Source organism: Triturus cristatus, chromosome 1_1 (assembly GCF_964204655.1).
Source record: "Triturus cristatus chromosome 1_1, aTriCri1.1, whole genome shotgun sequence".
NCBI lineage: Eukaryota > Metazoa > Chordata > Amphibia > Caudata > Salamandridae > Triturus > Triturus cristatus.
The window spans coordinates 712784897-712809931 of NC_140579.1; positions in this window are offsets into that span (position 1 = coordinate 712784897).

Sequence of the window (25035 nt, forward strand, 5' to 3'; positions counted from 1 at the left end):
ACATCAGGCATCAGACATCCACAAGCAACAGACATCATGCATCAGACATCAGGCAACATACATCCACAAGAATCAGACATCAAACATCAGGCACCAGACATCATCCATCAGACATAAGACATCCACAAGCATCAGGCATCAGACATCCACAAGCAACAGACATCAGATATCAGGCATCAGACATCCACAAGCATCAGGCATCAGACATCCACAAGCATCAGACATCAGGCATCAGACATCAGGCACCAGACATCCACAAGCATCAGACATCCACAAGCATCATGCATGAGGCATCAGACATCCACAAGCATCAGACATCATGCATCAGACATCATGCATCAGACATCATGCATCAGACATCAGGTGTCAGACATCATGCATCAGACATCCACAAGCATCAACATCAGGCATCAGACAGCCACAAGCATCAGACATCAGGCATCAGACATCCACAAGCATCAGACATCAGGAATCAGACATCAGGTATCACACATCAGGCCTCAGACATCAGACATCCACAAGTATCAGACATCTACAAGCATCAGACATTAAGTCATCAGACATCATGCATCAGACATCAGACATCCACAAACATCAGACATCCACAAGCATCAGACATCATGCATCAGACATCATGCATGAGACATCAGGCATCAAACATCCACAAGCATCAGACATCATGCATCAGACATCAGACATCAGGTGTCAGACATCCACAAGCATCATATATCAGGCATCAGACAGCCACAAGCATCAGACATCCACAAGCATCAGACATCAGGAATCAAACATCCACAAGCATCAGACATCCACAAGCATCAGACATCATGCATCAGACATCAGGCAACACACATCCACAAGCATAAGGCATCAGACATCAAACATCGGGCATCAGACATCAGGCATCAGACTTCCACAAGCATCAGGCATCAGACATCCACAAGCATCAGACATCATGCATCAGACATCAGACATCAGGTGTCAGACATCCACAAGCATCATATATCAGGCATCAGACAGCCACAAGCATCAGACATCTACAAGCATCAGACATCAGGAATCAAACATCCACAAGCATCAGACATCCACAAGCATCAGACATCATGCATCAGACATCAGGCAACACACATCCACAAGCATAACGCATCAGACATCAAACATCGGACATCAGGCATCAGACTTCCACAAGCATCAGGCATCAGACATCAGGTGTCAGACATCAGGCAACACACATCCACAAGCATCAGACATCAGACATCCACAAGCATCAGACATCAGGAATCAGACATCAGGCACCAGACATCCACAAGCATCAGGCATCAGACATTCACAAGCATCAGACATCAGGCATTAGACATCCACAAGCATCAGACATCCACAAGCATCAGACATCATGCATCAGACATCATGCATCAGACATCAGGTGTCAGACATCATTTATCAGACATCCACAAGCATCAGACATCAGGCATCAGACAGCCACAAGCATCAGACATCAGGCATCAGACATCCACAAGCATCAAACATCAGGCATTAGACATCCACAAGCATCAGACATCAAACATCAGGCATCAGGTATCAGGCATAAGACATCAGGCCTCAGACATCAGACATCCACAAGTATCAGACATCAGGCATCAGACATCCACAAACATCAGACATCAAGCATCAGACATCCACAAGCATCAGACATCAAGCATCAGACATCAGACATCAGACATCAAACATCCACAAGCATCAGACATCATGCCTCAGACATCAGGCAACACACATCCACAAGCATCAGACATCATGCATCAGACATCAGGCAACACACATCCACAAGCATCAGGCATCAGGCATCAGGCATCAAACATTGGGCATCAGACATCAGGCATCAGACAGCCACAAGCATCAGACATCAAGCATCAGACATCCACAAGCATCAAACATCAGGCATTAGACATCCACAAGCATCAGACATCAGGAATCATACATCAGGTATCAGGCATAAGACATCAGGCCTCAGACATCAGACATCCACAAGTATCAGACATCAGACATCAGGCATCAGACATCCACAAACATCAGACATCAAGCATCAGACATCCACAAGCATCAGACATCAGACATCATGCATGAGACATCCACAAGCATCAGACATCAGGCATCAAACATCCACAAGCATCAGACATCAGGCAACACACATCCACAAGCATCAGACATCCACAAGCATCAGACATCATGCATCAGACATCAGGCAACACACATCCACAAGCATCAGGCATCAGACATCAAACATCGGGCATCAGACATCAGGCATCAGACATCCACAAGCATCAGACATCAGGCACCAGACATCAGCCATCAGGCATAAGACATCCACAAGCATCAGGCATCAGACATCCACAAGCAACAGACATCAGACATCAGGCAACATACATCCACAAGCATCAGGCATCAGACATCAAACATCAGGCATCAGACATACACAAGCATCAGGCATCAGACATCCACAAGCGTCAGGCATCAGACATCAGGCATCCGACAACAGGCATCCGACATCAGGCATCAGACATCAGGCACCAGACATCCACAAGCATCAGACATCCACAAGCATCAGGCATCAGACATCTGGCATCAGACATCCACAGGCATCAGACATCAGGCACCAGACATCCACAAGCATCAGACATCCACAAGCATCAGACATCAGGCATCAGACATCCACAAACATCAGACATCAAGCATCAGACATCCACCAGCATCAGGCATCAGACATCATGCATCAGACATCATGCATGAGACATCCACAAGCATAAGACATCAGGCATCAAACATCCACAAGCATCAGACATCAGGCATCAAACATCCACAAGCATCAGACATCAGGCAATACACATCCACAAGCATCAGGCATCAGACATCAGACATCAGACATTCACAAACATCAGGCATCAGACATCAGGTCTCAGACATCCACAAACATCAGGCATCAGGCATCAGACATCCACAAACATCAGGCATCAGACATCCTGCATCAGACATCATGCGTCAGACATCATGCGTCAGACATCAGGCAACACACATCCACAAGCATCAGACATCGGGCATCAGACATCAGGCATCAGACTTCCACAAGCATCAAGCATCAGACATCAGGCATCAGACATCCACAAGCATCAGACATCAGGTATCAGACATCAGGCAACACACATCCACAAGCATCAGGCATCAGACATCCACAGGCATCAACATCAGGCATCAGACAGCCACAAGCATCAGACATCAGGCATCAGACATCCACAAGCATCAGACATCAGGAATCAGACATCAGGTATCACACATCAGGCCTCAGACATCAGACATCCACAAGTATCAGACATCTACAAGCATCAGACATTAAGACATCAGACATCATGCATCAGACATCAGACATCCACAAACATCAGACATCCACAAGCATCAGACATCATGCATCAGACATCATGCATGAGACATCAGGCATCAAACATCCACAAGCATCAGACATCATGCATCAGACATCAGACATCAGGTGTCAGACATCCACAAGCATCATATATCAGGCATCAGACAGCCACAAGCATCAGACATCCACAAGCATCAGACATCAGGAATCAAACATCCACAAGCATCAGACATCCACAAGCATCAGACATCATGCATCAGACATCAGGCAACACACATCCACAAGCATAAGGCATCAGACATCAAACATCGGGCATCAGACATCAGGCATCAGACTTCCACAAGCATCAGGCATCAGACATCAGGTGTCAGACATCATGCATCAGACATCAGGCAACACACATCCACAAGCATCAGACATCAGACATCCACAAGCATCAGACATCAGTAATCAGACATCAGGCACCAGACATCCACAAGCATCAGGCATCAGACATTCACAAGCATCAGACATCAGGCATCAGACATCCACAAGCATCAGACATCCACAAGCATCAGACATCATGCATCAGACATCATGCATCAGACATCAGGTGTCAGACATCATTTATCAGACATCCACAAGCATCAGACATCAGGCATCAGACAGCCACAAGCATCAGACATCAGGCATCAGACATCCACAAGCATCAAACATCAGGCATTAGACATCCACAAGCATCAGACATCAAACATCAGGCATCAGGTATCAGGCATAAGACATCAGGCCTCAGACATCAGACATCCACAAGTATCAGACATCAGGCATCAGACATCCACAAACATCAGACATCAAGCATCAGACATCCACAAGCATCAGACATCAGACATCATGCATGAGACATCAGACATCAAACATCCACAAGCATCAGACATCATGCCTCAGACATCAGGCAACACACATCCACAAGCATCAGACATCATGCATCAGACATCAGGCAACACACATCCACAAGCATCAGGCATCAGGCATCAGACAGCCACAAGCATCAGACATCAAGCATCAGACATCCACAAGCATCAAACATCAGGCATTAGACATCCACAAGCATCAGACATCAGGAATCAGACATCAGGTATCAGGCATAAGACATCAGGCCTCAGACATCAGACATCCACAAGTATCAGACATCAGACATCAGGCATCAGACATCCACAAACATCAGACATCAAGCATCAGACATCCACAAGCATCAGACATCAGACATCATGCATGAGACATCCACAAGCATCAGACATCAGGCATCAAACATCCACAAGCATCAGACATCAGGCAACACACATCCACAAGCATCAGACATCCACAAGCATCAGACATCATGCATCAGACATCAGGCAACACACATCCACAAGCATCAGGCATCAGGCATCAGACATCGGGCATCAGACATCAGGCATCAGACATCCACAAGCATCAGACATCAGGCACCAGACATCAGCCATCAGGCATAAGACATCCACAAGCATCAGGCATCAGACATCCACAAGCAACAGACATCAGACATCAGGCAACATACATCCACAAGCATCAGGCATCAGACATCAAACATCAGGCATCAGACATACACAAGCATCAGGCATCAGACATCCACAAGCGTCAGGCATCAGACATCAGGCATCCGACATCAGGCATCCGACATCAGGCATCCGACATCAGGCACCAGACATCCACAAGCATCAGACATCCACAAGCATCAGGCATCAGACATCTGGCATCAGACATCCACAGGCATCAGACATCAGGCACCAGACATCCACAAACATCAGACATCAAGCATCAGACATCCACCAGCATCAGGCATCAGACATCATGCATCAGACATCATGCATGAGACATCCACAAGCATCAGACATCAGGCATCAAACATCCACAAGCATCAGACATCAGGCATCAAACATCCACAAGCATCAGACATCAGGCAATACACATCCACAAGCATCAGGCATCAGGCATCAGACATCAGACATCAGACATTCACAAACATCAGGCATCAGACATCAGGCATCAGACATCCACAAACATCAGGCATCAGGCATCAGACATCCACAAACATCAGGCATCAGACATCCTGCATCAGACATCATGCGTCAGACATCAGGTGTCAGACATCATGCATCAGACATCAGGCAACACACATCCACAAGCATCAGACATCGGGCATCAGACATCAGGCATCAGACTTCCACAAGCATCAAGCATCAGACATCAGGCATCAGACATCCACAAGCATCAGACATCAGGTATCAGACATCAGGCAACACACATCCACAAGCATCAGGCATCAGACATCCACAGGCATCAGACATCAGGAATCAGACATCAGGCATCAGGCATCAGACATTCACAAGCATCAGGCATCAGATATCCACAAGCATCAGACATCATGCATCAGACATCAGGTGTCAGACATCATGCATCAGACATCCACAAGCATCAGACATCAGGCATCAGACAGCCACAAGCATCAGGCATCAGACATCCACAAGCATCAAACATCAGGCATTAGACATCCACAAGCATCAGACATCAGGAATCAGACATCAGGTATCAGACATCAGGCATAAGACATCAGGCCTCTGACATCAGACATCCACAAGTATCAGACATCTACAAGCATCAGACATTAGACATCAGGCATCAGACATCATGCATCAGGCATCAGACATCAGGAATCAGACATCCACAAACATCAGACTTCAAGCATCAGACATCCACAAGCATCAGACATCAGGCATCAGACATCATGCATCAGACATCATGCATGAGACATCCACAAGCATCAGACATCAGGCATCAAACATCCACAAGCATCAGACATCATGCATCAGACATCAGGCAACACACATCCACAAGCATCAGACATCGGGCATCAGACATCAGGCATCAGACTTCCACAAGCATCAAGCATCAGACATCAGGCATCAGACATCCACAAGCATCAGACATCAGGTATCAGACATCAGGCAACACACATCCACAAGCATCAGGCATCAGACATCCACAGGCATCAGACATCAGGAATCAGACATCAGGCATCAGACATTCACAAGCATCAGGCATCAGACATCCACAAGCATCAGACATCATGCATCAGACATCAGGTGTCACACATCATGCATCAGACATCCACAAGCATCAGACATCAGGCATCAGACAGCCACAAGCATCAGGCATCAGACATCCACAAGCATCAAACATCAGGCATTAGACATCCACAAGCATCAGACATCAGGAATCAGACATCAGGTATCAGACATCAGGCATAAGACATCAGGCCTCTGACATCAGACATCCACAAGTATCAGACATCTACAAGCATCAGACATTAGACATCAGGCATCAGGCATCAGACATCAGGCATCAGACATCCATAAACATCAGACTTCAAGCATCAGACATCCACAAGCATCAGACATCAGGCATCAGACATCATGCATCAGACATCATGCATGAGACATCCACAAGCATCAGACATCAGGCATCAAACATCCACAAGCATCAGGCATCATGCATCAGACATCAGGCAACACACATCCACAAGCATCAGGTATCAGACATCCACAAGCATCAGACATCATGCATCAGACATCAGGCAACACATCCACAAGCATTAGACATCAAACATCGGGCATCAGACATCAGGCATCAGACATCCACAAGCATCGGACATCCGACATCCACAAGCATCAGACATCAGGCACCAGACATCAGCCATCAGGCATAAGACATCCACAAGCATCAGACATCAGGCATCAGACATCCACAAGCAACAGACATCATGCATCAGACATCAGGCAACATACATCCACAAGAATCAGACATCAAACATCAGGCACCAGACATCAGCCATCAGGCATAAGACATCCACAAGCATCAGGCATCAGACATCCACAAGCAACAGACATCAGACATCAGGCATCAGACATCCACAAGCATCAGGCATCAGACATCCACAAGCATCAGACATCAGGCATCAGACATCAGGCACCAGACATCCACAAGCATCAGACATCCGCAAGCATCAGACATCAGGCACCAGACATCCACAAGCATCAGACATCCACAAGCATCAGACATAAGGCATCAGACATCAGAAATCAGACATCAGGCATCAGGCACCAGACATCCACAAGCATTAGACATCAGGCATTAGACATCCGGCACCAGACATGCACAAGCATCAGGCATCAGACATGCACAAGCATCAGACATCATGCATCAGACATCAGGTGTCAGACATGCATCAGACATCCACAAGCATCAGACATCAGGCATCAGACAGCCACAAGCATCAGGCATCAGACATCCACAAGCATCAAACATAAGGCATTAGACATCCACAAGCATCAGACATCAGGAATCAGACATCAGGTATCAGACATCAGGCCTCAGATATCAGACATCCACAAGTATCAGACATCTACAAACATCAGGCATCAGACATCATGCATCAGACATCAGGTATCAGACATCCCCAAACATCAGACATCAAGCATCAGACATCCACAAGCATCAGACATCAGGCATCAGACATCCACAAACATCAGACATCAAGCATCCGACATCTACAAGCATCAGACATCCACAAGCATCATGCATGAGGCATCAGACATCCACAAGCATCAGACATCATGCATCAGACATCATGCATCAGACATCAGGTGTCAGACATCATGCGTCAGACATCCACAAGCATCAGACATCAGGCATCAGACAGCCACAAGCATCAGACATCAGGCATCAGACATCCACAAGCATCAGACATCAGGAATCAGACATCAGGTATCACACATCAGACATCAGGCCTCAGACATCAGACATCCACAAGTATCAGACATCTACAAGCATCAGACATTAAGACATCAGGCATCAGACATCATGCATCAGACATCCACAAACATCAGACATCAAGCATCAGACATCCACAAGCATCAGGCATCAGACATCATGCATCAGACATCATGCATCAGACATCCACAAGCATCAGACATGAGGAATCAAACATCCACAAGCATCAGACATCATGCATCAGACATCAGGCAACACACATCCACAAGCATCAGGCATCAGACATCCACAAGCATCAGGCATCAGACATCCACAAGCATCGGACATCAGGCATCAGACATCATGCGTCAGACATCAGGCATCAGACATTCACAAATATCAGGCATCAGACATCAGACATCAGGCATCAGACATCCACAAACATCATGTGTCAGACATCCACAAGCATCAGACATCCTGCATCAGACATGCGTCAGACATCAGGTGTCAGGCATCATGCATCAGACATCCACAAGCATCAGACATCAGGCATCAGACACCCACAAGCATCAGACATCAGGAATCAAACATCCACAAGCATCAGACATCCACAAGCATCAGACATCAGGAATCAAACATCCACAAGCATCAGACATCATGCATCAGACATCATGCATCAGACATCAGGCAACACACATCCACAAGCATCAGACATCGGGCATCAGACATCAGGCATCAGACTTCCACAAGCATCAGACTTCCACAAGCATCAGACATCAGGCATCAGACATCCACAAGCATCAGACATCAGGTATCAGACATCAGGCAACACACATCCACAAGCATCAGGCATCAGACATCCACAGGCATCAGACATTAGGTATCAGACATCCACAAGCATCAGACATCAGGAATCAGGCATCAGACATCAGGCACCAGACATCAACAAGCATCAGGCATTAGACATTCACAAGCATCAGACATCAGGCATCAGACATCCACAAGCATCAGACATCATGCATCAGACATCAGGTGTCAGACATCATGCATCAGACATCCACAAGCATCAGACATCAGGCCCCAGACATCCACAAGCATCAGTACTCAGACATTCACAAGCATCAGACATCAGGCACCAGACATCCACAAGCATCAGACATCCACAAGCATCAGACATCATGCATCAGACATCATGCATCAGACATCAGGTGTCAGACATCATGCATCAGACATCCACAAGCATCAGACATCGGGCATCAGACAGCCACAAGCATCAGGCATCAGACATCCACAAGCATCAGACATCAGGAATCAGATATGCCTGATGCCTGATGTGTGATACCTGATGTCTGATTCCTGATGTCTGATGTTTGTGGATGTCTAATGCCTGATGTTTGATGCTTGTGGATGTCTGATGCCTGATGTCTGATGCTTGTGGCTGTCTGATGCCTGATGTCTGATGTGTGATACCTGATAAGACATCAGGCCTCAGACATCAGACATCCGCAAGTATCAGACATCTACAAGCATCAGACATTAAGACATCAGGCATCAGACATCATGCATCAGACATCAGGCATCAGACATCCACAAGCATCAGGCATCAGACATCCACAAGCGTCAGGCATCAGACATCAGGCATCCACAAGCATGAGACATCCACAAGCATCAGGCATTCGACATCAGACATCAGGCACCAGACATCCACAAGCATCAGGCATCAGACATCTGGCATCCGACATCCACAGGCATCAGACATCCACAAGCATCAGACATCAAGCATCAGACATCCACAAGCATCAGGCATCAGACATCAGGCATCAGACATCAGGCATCAGACATCATGCATCAGACATCATGCATGAGACATCCACAAGCATCAGACATCAGGCATCAGACATCCACAAGCATCAGACATCCACAAGCATCATGCATGAGGCATCAGACATCCACAAGCATCAGACATCGTGCATCAGACATCATGCATCAGACATCAGGTGTCAGACATCATGCATCAGACATCCACAAGCATCAACATCAGGCATCAGACAGCCACAAGCATCAGACATCAGGCATCAGACATCCACAAGCATCAGACATCAGGAATCAGACATCAGGTATCACACATCAGACATCAGGCCTCAGACATCAGACATCCACAAGTATCAGACATCTACAAGCATCAGACATTAAGACATCAGACATCATGCATCAGACATCAGACATCCACAAACATCAGACATCAAGCATCAGACATCCACAAGCATCAGACATCATGCATCAGACATCATGCATGAGACATCAGGCATCAAACATCCACAAGCATCAGACATCATGCATCAGACATCAGGCAACACACATCCACAAGCATCAGGCATCAGACATCCACAAGCATCATGCATCAGACATCATGCATCAGACATCAGGTGTCAGACATCCACAAGCATCATATATCAGGCATCAGACAGCCACAAGCATCAGACATCCACAAGCATCAGACATCAGGAATCAAACATCCACAAGCATCAGACATCCACAAGCATCAGACATCATGCATCAGACATCAGGCAACACACATCCACAAGCATAAGGCATCAGACATCAAACATCGGGCATCAGGCATCAGACTTCCACAAGCATCAGGCATCAGACATCAGGTGTCAGACATCATGCATCAGACATCAGGCAACACACATCCACAAGCATCAGACATCAGACATCCACAAGCATCAGACATCAAGAATCAGACATCAGGCACCAGACATCCATAAGCATCAGGCATCAGACATTCACAAGCATCAGACATCAGGCATCAGACATCCACAAGCATCAGACATCCACAAGCATCAGACATCATGCATCAGACATCATGCATCAGACATCAGGTGTCAGACATCATTTATCAGACATCCACAAGCATCAGACATCAGGCCTCAGACAGCCACAAGCATCAGACATCAGGCATCAGATATCCACAAGCATCAAACATCAGGCATTAGACATCCACAAGCATCAGACATCAGGAATCAGACATCAGGTATCAGGCATAAGACATCAGGCCTCAGACATCAGACATCCACAAGTATCAGGCATCAGGCATCAGACATCCACAAACATCAGACATCAAGCATCAGACATCCACAAGCATCAGACATCAGACATCATGCATGAGACATCAGACATCAAACATCCACAAGCATCAGACATCATGCCTCAGACATCAGGCAACACACATCCACAAGCATCAGACACCCACAAGCATCAGACATCATGCATCAGACATCAGGCAACACACATCCACAAGCATCAGGCATCAGGCATCAGACATCAAACATCGGGCATCAGACATCAGGCATCAGACATCCACAAGCATCGGACATCAGGCATCAGACAGCCACAAGCATCAGACATCAGGCATCAGACATCCACAAGCATCAAACATCAGGCATTAGACATCCACAAGCATCAGACATCAGGAATCAGACATCAGGTATCAGGCATAAGACATCAGGCCTCAGACATCAGACATTCACAAGTATCAGACATCAGACATCAGACATCCACGAACATCAGACATCAAGCATCAGACATCCATAAGCATCAGACATCATGCATGAGACATCCACAAGCATCAGACATCAGACATCAAACATCCACAAGCATCAGACATCATGCCTCAGACATCAGGCAACACACATCCACAAGCATCAGACATCCACAAGCATCAGACATCATGCATCAGACATCAGGCAACACACATCCACAAGCATCAGGCATCAGACATCAAACATCGGGCATCAGACATCAGGCATCAGACATCCACAAGCATCAGACATCAGGCACTAGACATCAGCCATCAGGCATAAGACATCCACAAGCATCAGGCATCAGACATCCACAAGCAACAGACATCAGACATCAGGCAACATACATCCACAATAATCAGGCATCAGACATCAAACATCAGGCATCAGACATACACAAGCATCAGGCATCAGACATCCACAAGCGTCAGGCATCAGGCATCCGACATCAGGCATCCGACATCAAGCATCAGACATCAGGCACCAGACATCCACAAGCATCAGACATCCACAAGCATCAGACATCTGGCATCAGACATCCACAGGCATCAGACATCAGGCACCAGACATCCACAAGCATCAGACATCCACAAGCATCAGACATCAGGCATCAGACATCCACAAACATCAGACATCAAGCATCAGACATCCACAAGCATCAGGCATCAGACATCATGCATCAGACATCATGCATGAGACATCCACAAGCATCAGACATCAGGCATCAAACATCCACAAGCATCAGACATCAGGCATCAAACATCCACAAGCATCAGACATCAGGCAACACACATCCACAAGCATCAGGCATCAGACATCAGACATCAGACATTCACAAACATCAGGCATCAGACATCAGGCATCAGACATCCACAAACATCAGGCATCAGGCATCAGACATCCACAAACATCAAGCATCAGACATCCTGCATCAGACATCATGCGTCAGACATCAGGTGTCAGACATCATGCATCAGACATCCACAAGCATCAGACATCAGGCATCAGACAGCCACAAGCATCAGACATCCACAAGCATCAGACATCAGGAATCAAACATCCACAAGCATCAGACATCCACAAGCATCAGTCATCATGCATCAGACATCAGGCAACACACATCCACAAGCATCAGACATCGGGCATCAGACATCAGGCATCAGACTTCCACAAGCATCAAGCATCAGACATCAGGCATCAGACATCCACAAGCATCAGACATCAGGTATCAGACATCAGGCAACACACATCCACAAGCATCAGGCATCAGACATCCACAGGCATCAGACATCAGGAATCAGACATCAGGCATCAGGCATCAGACATTCATAAGCATCAGGCATCAGACATCCACAAGCATCAGACATCATGCAGCAGACATCATGCATCAGACATCAGGTGTCAGACATCATGCATCAGACATCCACAAGCATCAGACATCAGGCATCAGACAGCCACAAGCATCAGGCATCAGACATCCACAAGCATCAAACATCAGGCATTAGACATCCACAAGCATCAGACATCAGGAATCAGACATCAGGTATCAGACATCAGGCATAAGACATCAGGCCTCCGACATCAGACATCCACAAGTATCAGACATCTACAAGCATCAGACATTAGACATCAGGCATCAGACATCATGCATCAGACATCAGGCATCAGACATCCACAAACATCAGACTTCAAGCATCAGACATCCACAAGCATCAGACATCAGGCATCAGACACCATGCATCAGACATCATGCATGAGACATCCACAAGCATCAGACATCAGGCATCAGACATCCACAAGCATCAGACATCATGCATCAGACATCAGGCAACAAATCCACAAGCATCAGACATCAAACATCGGGCATCAGACATCAGGCATCAGACATCCACAAGCATCGGACATCAGACATCCACAAGCATCAGACATCAGGCACCAGACATCAGCCATCAGGCATAAGACATCCACAAGCATCAGACATCAGGCATCAGACATCCACAAGCAACAGACATCATGCATCAGACATCAGGCAACATACATCCACAAGAATCAGACATCAAACATCAGGCACCAGACATCAGCCATCAGGCATAAGACATCCACAAGCATCAGGCATCAGACATCCACAAGCAACAGACATCAGACATCAGGCATCAGACATCCACAAGCATCAGGCATCAGACATCCACAAGCATCAGACATCAGGCATCAGACATCAGGCACCAGACATCCACAAGCATCAGACATGCGCAAGCATCAGACATCAGGCACCAGACATCCACAAGCATCAGACATCCACAAGCATCAGACATAAGGCATCAGACATCAGAAATCAGACATCAGGCACCAGACATCCACAAGCATCAGACATCAGGCATTAGACATCCGGCACCAGACATGCACAAGCATCAGGTATCAGACATCAGGCCTCAGATATCAGACATCCACAAGTATCAGACATCTACAAACATCAGGCATCAGACATCATGCATCAGACATCAGGTATCAGACATCCACAAACATCAGACATCAAGCATCAGACATCCACAAGCATCAGACATCAGGCATCAGACATCCACAAACATCAGACATCAAGCATCCGACATCCACAAGCATCAGACATCATGCATCAGACATCATGCATGAGACATCCACAAGCATCAGACATCAGGCATCAAACATTTACAAGCATCAGACATCTACAAGCATCATGCATGAGGCATCAGACATCCAAAAGCATCAGACATCATGCATCAGACATCATGCATCAGACATCAGGTGTCAGACATCATGCGTCAGACATTCACAAGCATCAGACATCAGGCATCAGACTCCCACAAGCATCAGACATCAGGCATCAGACATCCACAAGCATCAGACATCAGGAATCAGACATCAGAAATCACACATCAGACATCAGGCCTCAGACATCAGACGTCCACAAGTATCAGACATCTACAAGCATCAGACATTAAGACATCAGGCATCAGACATCATGCATCAGACATCAGACATCCACAAACATCAGACATCAAGCATCAGACATCCACAAGCATCAGGCATCAGACATCATGCATCAGACATCATGCATGAGACATCCACAAGCATCAGACATCAGGCATCAAACATCCACAAGCATCAGACATCATGCATCAGACATCAGGCAACACACATCCACAAGCATCAGGCATCAGACATCCACAAGCATCAGGCATCAGACATCCACAAGCATCGGACATCAGGCATCAGACATTCACAAACATCAGGCATCAGACATCAGGCATCAGACATCCACAAACATCATGCGTCAGACATCCACAAGCATCAGACATCCTGCATCAGACATGCATCAGACATCAGGTGTCAGACATCATGCATCAGACATCCACAAGCATCAGACATCAGGCATCAGACAGCCACAAGCATCAGACATCAGGAATCAAACATCCACAAGCATCAGACATCATGCATCAGACATCAGGTGTCAGACATCATGCATCAGACATCCACAAGCATCAGACATCAGGCCCCAGACATCCACAAGCATCAGGACTCAGACATTCACAAGCATCAGACATCAGGCACCAGACATCCACAAGCATCAGACATCCACAAGCATCAGACATCATGCATCAGACATCAGGTGTCAGACATCATGCATCAGACATCCACAAGCATCAGACATCGGGCATCAGACAGCCACAAGCATCAGGCATCAGACATCCACAAGCATTAGACATCAGGAATCAGACATGCCTGATGCCTGATGTGTGATACCTGATGTCTGATTCCTGATGTCTGATGTTTGTGGATGTCTAATGCCTGATGTTTGATGCTTGTAGATGTCTGATGCCTGATGTCTGATGCTTGTGGCTGTCTGATGCCTGATGTCTGATGTGTGATACCTGATAAGACATCAGGCCTCAGACATCAGACATCCACAAGTATCAGACATCTACAAGCATCAGACATTAAGATATCAGGCATCAGACATCATGCATCAGACATCAGGCATCAGACATCCACAAGCATCAGGCATCAGACATCCACAAGCGTCAGGCATCAGACATCAGGCATCCACAAGCATGAGACATCCACAAGCATCAGGCATTCGACATCAGACATCAGGCACCAGACATCCACAAGCATCAGGCATCAGACATCTGGCATCAGACATCCACAGGCATCAGACATCAGGCACCAGACATCCACAAGCATCAGACATCCACAAGCATCAGACATCAAGCATCAGACATCCACAAGCATCAGGCATCAGACATCAGGCATCAGACATCATGCATCAGACATCATGCATGAGACATCCACAAGCATCAGACATCAGGCATCAGACATCCACAAGCATCAGACATCCACAAGCATCATGCATGAGGCATCAGACATCCACAAGCATCAGACATCATGCATCAGACATCATGCATCAGACATCATGCATCAGACATCAGGTGTCAGACATCATGCATCAGGCATCCACAAGCATCAACATCAGGCATCAGACAGCCACAAGCATCAGACATCAGGCATCAGACATCCACAAGCATCAGACATCAGGAATCTGACATCAGGTATCACACATCAGACATCAGGCCTCAGACATCAGACATCCACAAGTATCAGACATCTACAAGCATCAGACATTAAGACATCAGACATCATGCATCAAACATCAGACATCCACAAACATCAGACATCAAGCATCAGACATCCACAAGCATCAGACATCATGCATCAGACATCATGCATGAGACATCAGGCATCAAACATCCACAAGCATCAGACATCATGCATCAGACATCAGGCAACACACATCCACAAGCATCAGGCATCAGACATCCACAAGCATCATGCATCAGACATCATGCATCAGACATCAGGTGTCAGACATCCACAAGCATCATATATCAGGCATCAGACAGCCACAAGCATCAGACATCCACAAGCATCAGACATCAGGAATCAAACATCCACAAGCATCAGACATCCACAAGCATCAGACATCATGCATCAGACATCAGGCAACACACATCCACAAGCTTAAGGCATCAGACATCAAACATCGGGCATCAGACATCAGGCATCAGACTTCCACAAGCATCAGGCATCAGACATCAGGTGTCAGACATCATGCATCAGACATCAGGCAACACACATCCACAAGCATCAGCCATCAGACATCCACAAGCATCAGACATCAAGAATCAGACATCAGGCACCAGACATCCACAAGCATCAGACATCAGGCATCAGACATCCACAAGCATCAGACATCCACAAGCATCAGACATCATGCATCAGACATCATGCATCAGACATCAGGTGTCAGACATCATTTATCAGACATCCACAAGCATCAGACATCAGGCCTCAGACAGCCACAAGCATCATGCATCAGACATCATGCATCAGACATCAGGTGTCCGACATCCACAAGCATCATATATCAGGCATCAGACATCCACAAGCATCAGACATCCACAAGCATCAGACATCAGGAATCAAACATCCACAAGCATCAGACATCCACAAGCATCAGACATCATGCATCAGACATCAGGCAACACACATCCACAAGCATAAGGCATCAGACATCAAACATCGGGCATCAGACATCAGGCATCAGACTTCCACAAGCATCAGGCATCAGACATCAGGCATCAGACATCATGCATCAGACATCAGGCATCAGACATCCACAAGCATCAGGCATCAGACATCCACAAGCATCAGGCATCAGACATCAGGCATCCACAAGCATGAGACATCCACAAGCATCAGGCATTCGACATCAGACATCAGGCACCAGACATCCACAAGCATCAGGCATCAGACATCTGGCATCAGACATCCACAGGCATCAGACATCAGGCACCAGACATCCACAAGCATCAGACATCCACAAGCATCAGACATCAAGCATCAGACATCCACAAGCATCAGGCATCAGACATCAGGCATCAGACATCAGGCATCAGACATCATGAATGAGACATCCACAAGCATCAGACATCAGGCATCAGACATCCACAAGCATCAGACATCCACAAGCATCATGCATGAGGCATCAGACATCCACAAGCATCAGACATCATGCATCAGACATCATGCATCAGACATCATGCATCAGACATCAGGTGTCAGACATCATGCATCAGACATCCACAAACATCAACATCAGGCATCAGACAGCCACAAGCATCAGACATCAGGCATCAGACATCCACAAGCATCAGACATCAGGAATCTGACATCAGGTATCACACATCAGACATCAGGCCTCAGACATCAGACATCCACAAGTATCAGACATCTACAAGCATCAGACATTAAGACATCAGACATCATGCATCAGACATCAGACATCCACAAACATCAGACATCAAGCATCAGACATCCACAAGCATCAGACATCATGCATCAGACATCATGCATGAGACATCAGGCATCAAACATCCACAAGCATCAGACATCATGCATCAGACATCAGGCAACACACATCCACAAGCATCAGGCATCAGACATCCACAAGCATCATGCATCAGACATCATGCATCAGACATCAGGTGTCAGACATCCACAAGCATCATATATCAGGCATCAGACAGCCACAAGCATCAGACATCCACAAGCATCAGACATCAGGAATCAAACATCCACAAGCATCAGACATCCACAAGCATCAGACATCATGCATCAGACATCAGGCAACACACATCCACAAGCATAAGGCATCAGACATCAAACATCGGGCATCAGACATCAGGCATCAGACTTCCACAAGCATCAGGCATCAGACATCAGGTGTCAGACATCATGCATCAGACATCAGGCAACACACATCCACAAGCATCAGACATCAGACATCCACAAGCATCAGACATCAAGAATCAGACATCAGGCACCAGACATCCACAAGCATCAGACATCAGGCATCAGACATCCACAAGCATCAGACATCCACAAGCATCAGACATCATGCATCAGACATCATGCATCAGACATCAGGTGTCAGACATCATTTATCAGACATCCACAAGCATCAGACATCAGGCCTCAGACAGCCACAAGCATCAGACATCAGGCATCAGACATCCACAAGCATCAAACATCAGGCATTAGACATCCACAAGCATCAGACATCAGGAATCAGACATCAGGTATCAGGCATAAGACATCAGGCCTCAGACATCAGACATCCACAAGTATCAGACATCAGGCATCAGACATCCACAAACATCAGACATCAAGCATCAGACATCCACAAGCATCAGACATCATGCATGAGACATCAGACATCAAACATCCACAAGCATCAGACATCATGCCTCAGACATCAGGCAACACACATCCACAAGCATCAGACATCCACAAGCATCAGACATCATGCATCAGACATCAGGCAACACACATCCAAAAGCATCAGGCATCAGGCATCAGGCAACACATCCACAAGCATCAGGCATCAGACATACACAAGCATCGGACATCAGGCATCAGACAGCCACAAGCATCAGACATCAGGCATCAGACATCCACAAACATTAGGCATTAGACATCCACAAGCATCAGACATCAGGAATCAGACATCAGGTATCAGGCATAAGACATCAGGCCTCAGACATCAGACATCCACAAGTATCAGACATCAGGCATCAGACATCCACAAACATCAGACATCAAGCATCAGACATCCACAAGCATCAGACATCAGACATCATGCATGAGACATCCACAAGCATCAGACATCAGGCATCAAACATCCACAAGCATCAGACATCATGCCTCAGACATCAGGCAACACACATCCACAAGCATCAGACATCCACAAGCATCAGACATCATGCATCAGACATCAGGCAACACACATCCACAAGCATCAGGCATCAGACATCGGGCATCAGACATCAGGCATCAGACATCAGGCATCAGACATCCACAAGCATCAGACATCAGGCACCAGACATCAGCCATCAGGCATAGGACATCCACAAGCATCAGGCATCAGACATCCACAAGCAACAGACATCAGACATCAGGCAACATACATCCACAAGCATCAGGCATCAGACATCAAACATCAGGCATCAGACATACACAAGCATCAGGCATCAGACATCCACAAGCGTCAGGCATCAGACATCAGGCATCCGATATCAGGCATCCAACATCAGGCATCAGACATCAGGCACCAGACATCAGGCACCAGACATCCACAAGCATCAGACATCCACAAGCATCAGGCATCAGACATCTGGCATCAGACATCCACAGGCATCAGACATCAGGCACCAGACATCCACAAGCATCAGACATCCACAAGCATCAGACATCAGGCATCAGACATCCACAAACATCAGACATCAAGCATCAAACATCCACAAGCATCAGGCATCAGACATCATGCATCAGACATCATGCATGAGACATCCACAAGCATCAGACATCAGGCATCAAACATCCACAAGCATCAGACATCAGGCATCAAACATCCACAAGCATCAGGCATCAGACATCAGACATTCACAAATATCAGGCATCAGACATCAGGCATCAGACATTCACAAACATCAGGCATCAGGCATCAGACATCCACAAACATCATGCATCAGACATCCTGCATCAGACATCATGCGTCAGACATCAGGTGTCAGACATCATGCATCAGACATCCACAAGCATCAGACATCAGGCATCAGACAGCCACAAGCATCAGACATCCACAAGCATCAGACATCAGGAATCAAACATCCACAAGCATCAGACATCCACAAGCATCAGACATCATGCATCAGACATCAGGCAACACACATCCACAAGCATCAGACATTGGGCATCAGACATCAGGCATCAGACTTCCACAAGCATCAAGCATCAGACATCAGGCATCAGACATCCACAAGCATCAGACATCAGGTATCAGACATCAGGACACACACATCCACAAGCATCAGGCATCAGACATCCACAGGCATCAGACATCAGGAATCAGACATCATGCATCAGGCATCAGACATTCACAAGCATCAGGCATCAGACATCCACAAGCATCAGACATCATGCATCAGACATCAGGTGTCAGACAGCCACAAGCATCAGACATCAGGCATCAGACAGCCACAAGCATCAGGCATCAGACATCCACAAGCATCAAACATCAGGCATTAGACATCCACAAGCATCAGACATCAGGAATCAGACATCAGGTATCAGACATCAGGCATAAGACATCAGGCCTCTGACATCAGACATCCACAAGTATCAGACATCTACAAGCATCAGACATTAGACATCAGACATCATGCATCAGGCATCAGACATCCACAAACATCAGACTTCAAGCATCAGACATCAGGCATCAGACATCATGCATCAGACATCATGCATGAGACATCCACAAGCATCAGACATCAGGCATCAAACATCCACAAGCATCAGGCATCATGCATCAGACATCAGGCAACACACATCCACAAGTATCAGGCATCAGACATCCACAAGCATCAGACATCATGCATCAGACATCAGGCAACACATCCACAAGCATCAGACATCAAACATCGGGCATCAGACATCAGGCATCAGACATCCACAAGCATCGGACATCAGACATCCACAAGCATCAGACATCAGGCACCAGACATCAGCCATCAGGCATAAGACATCCACAAGCATCAGACATCAGGCATCAGACATCCACAAGCAACAGACACCATGCATCAGACATCAGGCAACATACATCCACATGCATCAGACATCAAACATCAGGTACCAGACATCAGCCATCAGGCATAAGACATCCACAAGCATCAGGCATCAGACATCCACAAGCAACAGACATCAGACATCAGACATCAGACATCCACAAGCATCAGACATCAGGCATCAGACATCAGGCACCAGACATCCACAAGCATCAGATATCCACAAGCATCAGACATCAGGCACCAGACATCCACAAGCATCAGACATCCACAAGCATCAGACATAAGGCATCAGACATCAGAAATCAGACATCAGGCATCAGGCACCAGACATCCACAAGCATCAGACATCAGGCATTAGACATCCGGCACCAGACATGCACAAGCATCAGGCATCAGACATGCACAAGCATCAGACATCATGCATCAGACATCATGCATCAGACATCAGGTGTCAGACATTCACAAACATCAGGCATCAGACATCAGGCATCAGACATCCACAAACATCATGCGTCAGACATCCACAAGCATCAGACATCCTGCATCAGACATGCATCAGACATCAGGTGTCAGACATCATGCATCAGACATCCACAAGCATCAGACATCAGGCATCAGACAGCCACAAGCATCAGACATCAGGAATCAAACATCCACAAGCATCAGACATCATGCATCAGACATCAGGTGTCAGACATCATGCATCAGACATCCACAAGCATCAGACATCAGGCCCTAGACATCCACAAGCATCAGGACTCAGACATTCACAAGCATCAGACATCAGGCACCAGACATCCACAAGCATCAGACATCCACAAGCATCAGACATCATGCATCAGACATCATGCATCAGACATCAGGTGTCAGACATCATGCATCAGACATCCACAAGCATCAGACATCGGGCATCAGACAGCCACAAGCATCAGGCATCAGACATCCACAAGCATTAGACATCAGGAATCAGACATGCCTGATGCCTGATGTGTGATACCTGATGTCTGATTCCTGATGTCTGATGTTTGTGGATGTCTAATGCCTGATGTTTTATGCTTGTAGATGTCTGATGCCTGATGTCTGATGCTTGTGGCTGTCTGATGCCTGATGTCTGATGTGTGATACCTGATAAGACATCAGGCCTCAGACATCAGACATCCACAAGTATCAGACATCTACAAGCATCAGACATTAAGATATCAGGCATCAGACATCATGCATCAGACATCAGGCATCAGACATCCACAAGCATCAGGCATCAGACATCCACAAGCGTCAGGCATCAGACATCAGGCATCCACAAGCATGAGACATCCACAAGCATCAGGCATTCGACATCAGACATCAGGCACCAGACATCCACAAGCATCAGGCATCAGACATCTGGCATCAGACATCCACAGGCATCAGACATCAGGCACCAGACATCCACAAGCATCAGACATCCACAAGCATCAGACATCAAGCATCAGACATCCACAAGCATCAGGCATCAGACATCAGGCATCAGACATCATGCATCAGACATCATGCATGAGACATCCACAAGCATCAGACATCAGACATCCACAAGCATCAGACATCCACAAGCATCATGCATGAGGCATCAGACATCCACAAGCATCAGACATCATGCATCAGACATCATGCATCAGACATCATGCATCAGACATCAGGTGTCAGACATCATGCATCAGACATCCACAAGCATCAACATCAGGCATCAGACAGCCACAAGCATCAGACATCAGGCATCAGACATCCACAAGCATCAGACATCAGGAATCTGACATCAGGTATCACACATCAGACATCAGGCCTCAGACATCAGACATCCACAAGTATCAGACATCTACAAGCATCAGACATTAAGACATCAGACATCATGCATCAGACATCCACAAACATCAGACATCAAGCATCAGACATCCACAAGCATCAGACATCATGCATCAGACATCATGCATGAGACATCAGGCATCAAACGTCCACAAGCATCAGACATCATGCATCAGACATCAGGCAACACACATCCACAAGCATCAGGCATCAGACATCCACAAGCATCATGCATCAGACATCATGCATCAGACATCAGGTGTCAGACATCCACAAGCATCATATATCAGGCATCAGACAGCCACAAGCATCAGACATCCACAAGCATCAGACATCAGGAATCAAACATCCACAAGCATCAGACATCCACAAGCATCAGACATCATGCATCAGACATCAGGCAACACACATCCACAAGCATAAGGCATCAGACATCAAACATCGGGCATCAGACATCAGGCATCAGACTTCCACAAGCATCAGGCATCAGACATCAGGTGTCAGACATCATGCATCAGACATCAGGCAACACACATCCACAAGCATCAGACATCAGACATCCACAAGCATCAGACATCAAGAATCAGACATCAGGCACCAGACATCCACAAGCATCAGGCATCAGACATTCACAAGCATCAGACATCAGGCATCAGACATCCACAAGCATCAGACATCCACAAGCATCAGACATCATGCATCAGACATCATGCATCAGACATCAGGTGTCAGACATCATTTATCAGACATCCACAAGCATCAGACATCTACAAGCATCAGACATTAGACATCAGGCATCAGACATCAGACATCAGGCATCAGACATCCACAAACATCAGACTTCAAGCATCAGACATCCACAAGCATCAGACATCAGGCATCAGACACCATGCATCAGACATCATGCATGAGACATCCACAAGCATCAGACATCAGGCATCAGACATCCACAAGCATCAGACATCATGCATCAGACATCAGGCAACAAATCCACAAGCATCAGACATCAAACATCGGGCATCAGACATCAGGCATCAGACATCCACAAGCATCGGACATCAGACATCCACAAGCATCAGACATCAGGCACCAGACATCAGCCATCAGGCATAAGACATCCACAAGCATCAGACATCAGGCATCAGACATCCACAAGCAACAGACATCATGCATCAGACATCAGGCAACATACATCCACAAGAATCAGACATCAAACATCAGGCACCAGACATCAGCCATCAGGCATAAGACATCCACAAGCATCAGGCATCAGACATCCACAAGCAACAGACATCAGACATCAGGCATCAGACATCCACAAGCATCAGGCATCAGACATCCACAAGCATCAGACATCAGGCATCAGACATCAGGCACCAGACATCCACAAGCATCAGACATGCGCAAGCATCAGACATCAGGCACCAGACATCCACAAGCATCAGACATCCACAAGCATCAGACATAAGGCATCAGACATCAGAAATCAGACATCAGGCACCAGACATCCACAAGCATCAGACATCAGGCATTAGACATCCGGCACCAGACATGCACAAGCATCAGGTATCAGACATCAGGCCTCAGATATCAGACATCCACAAGTATCAGACATCTACAAACATCAGGCATCAGACATCATGCATCAGACATCGGGTATCAGACATCCACAAACATC